Source organism: Myotis lucifugus, unplaced genomic scaffold (genome assembly GCF_000147115.1).
Source record: "Myotis lucifugus unplaced genomic scaffold, Myoluc2.0 scaffold_292, whole genome shotgun sequence".
Lineage (NCBI taxonomy): Eukaryota > Metazoa > Chordata > Mammalia > Chiroptera > Vespertilionidae > Myotis > Myotis lucifugus.
Window position 1 is genome coordinate 931,036 of NW_005871340.1, and position 2,347 is coordinate 933,382.

General features: G+C 53.7%; 1 protein-coding gene across 1 annotated transcript in view; it reads right to left on the reverse strand.

Annotated features, from left to right (window-relative positions):
- LOC102439458 (core histone macro-H2A.2) overlaps positions 1-744 on the reverse strand; it is a 43,538-nt gene extending 42,794 nt beyond the window's left edge. Inside the window, 1 exon segment of the mRNA XM_014465407.2 lies at positions 491-744. The gene's annotated coding sequence lies outside the window, so the exon portion shown is untranslated.
- Positions 745-2,347: the final 1,603 nt, after the last annotated feature.

The following is a 2,347-nucleotide window of genomic DNA, read 5'->3' on the forward strand; positions in this document are numbered from 1 at the left end:
CCGCCCCCCTTCCGAAGCCCCGGGAGGCCCTGCTTCTCCCGCGGGCCCCGCGCAAGCCCCGGCCCCGCGCCGGTCCACTCGGCGCGGGGCGCCTCCCTCCTCCCCCTGCGCCCCAAACTCTGCATCCCCAGGAGCCGCCCGCGCCCTCCGCGTCCAGCCTCGCCCGGGGCCCATCGCTGGGCGCGCATCCCTCCTCCGCCCTCCCTCTGCGCCCGCGATGCCCGGCTCCTCACCGGCCGCAGGAATTTCACCGCTTCTTGACCGCCCCCCCTCCCCCCCCGCCTTATTTCCTGGGAAGCAAGTTGGGCAGCTTGATTTATACATTTTTCTTTTTGCGGGGAGAGTCGACTATCCCGGGTGCACCCGCAGGGGCTGGGCGGCGGGGAGAGGCGGGGGGTTCTCTCCGGCCCCTGCGCGGTTCCCGCGACCGGTTTTGTTTCCAGACCCCGAGGACCCCCGAACAATAATGCCATCGCCATGGCGGGCTCACCTGGTGCCGCGCCGCCTGCTCCGGGCGCCGGTGCCCTCGGCGCGCCCTCCCCGCGCGCAGGTTCGGCCCGCGCGGCGCCGGTGCGGGGCAGGACTCTTCGCCTTTCTTTAGGTCCTATCTGTGCGTGTCAATGGCGGCAAGCAGCAGTTCTCCGGGCCGCGGATAGCAGCGGGGGGAGGAGGCGGAGGGAGAAGGGATTGCTCCTTCTCCACATAACCACCTCTAGGAGGAGTTGCTCTGCCTCATCCCCCGCCAGCCCAGGCTCCGCGACGGGTCCAGGGCTCTCCGTGGGGCTTGATGAGCTATTGTCCTGCAGGAGCATTAATGAGGGGAGCGCGCGGCCTCCGCGGCGCCGGCGGACCTGCTGGGTGCTGGGAGGGCCCCTGGCTAGGACCAGGCTTCCCCCAGAGCCGGGGACCGGCGCTGTGGTCGCGATCCAGGGTCTGCAGGATCCACCTTTGGTGGAAGAAGATGTGGGCGACCCTGGGCAGTTCTGGGGAAGGCCTGAGAAGATGAAAGCAAAAATTGCCACCTTCGATGGGCTCGTGTCCTTTAGTCCTAATAAATACAGTAACGTTTGTGTCCACCACTGGGACGACAGCCTAGGGTGGCCACAGCCACAGGAACTGAGAATTTATGTCCACGCCTGTGGGCTTTTTTATAAAGTAAGACCGATTTAGAATCCAGCGTTGCGTCATATTTGGAGCAGCAGATGTATGTTTTGGTGATTATAACGGCATGGACATGATTTTTAATTCAGTTGCTTTACAGTATGTCAATTTGTAATATTTCAACTCTTACTAAGGTTAACACAAGGCTATTGTCCTAAGGACCAATTTTTATTAGTTTCTAGGAAATATTTTGATATATTTTGATTTAAATATATTTTTGACAATATCAGATGTGATAATGGGATTAGTGGTTGGTTTGTTTCTTCTGGAAGCCAGTCTCTTCTTTGTAACCCGAGATGTTGGCCAGGGCTCTATGGCTAGAGGGGTGAGTCAAAGGAATTTGTTTAATTTCAGTGGGAAATGCTAACTTGCTATGGGCTATCCGCACTTCCTCTGATTTCTTCTTGATAAAGGACTGTGAGAGGCAAAATTTTTGTTTTTCCACAAAAGAGAAACCCACAATTCTCTAAGCATTGAGCAAATGTGTGTGTTTTAAAGCTTCTCCCGTTTGGTAGTATTGTGTATATTTGCCCCTATAAATTTGTAAATGTTTAGGCAATGGGGAATCTTGGGGTGACTGAGAGCCTCCAATTGCTTGAGTGGGAAGAACCCGAATGCCCACTGCCTTCTGGATTCATACTAGTTGATCAGGGCTGTTGATGTGTTTAGTAGATAGCGCTTTAGACCACGTGCATTTTAAACAAGTGTTTGGGAAGTCAGCTGACTTACCCAAAGATCGTGGATGCATCATAAAGGTACAAGTAAACCTCTCACTGTTTAAATCTCATCTGGTTTCTTAAACTCTCCTGGACACAGTGGTCTCAGTTTAGTGAGGTTTCCTGCATTCTTCTTCCTACTCTTTACCCTCTCTCTAGATGACTTCACTGTCTTTGTCTTTGACCTGGTACTCTCTAGGTCAGAAGTCTAGTTGGGAGAAAGCCCTCTTTGCCCAAGACTTATATTTAAAGGGTTTCAAATGATCCCCTGGGCATCTGATAATGGTTTCAGCTTCCTCTTCCTATAGGAAGCGCCTCTCTCCCTTCTTACAGAGATTTCTGGCGTCCATTCTTGATCAGCATTAGCCTCCAGGCCAACATTCGGGAGGGTTCAGGAGCCTTCTGGGAGTGCTGGAGAAATGATCCAATCAGCCAGGCTGACTGAGATATCGTTTAATAATTTATCAATA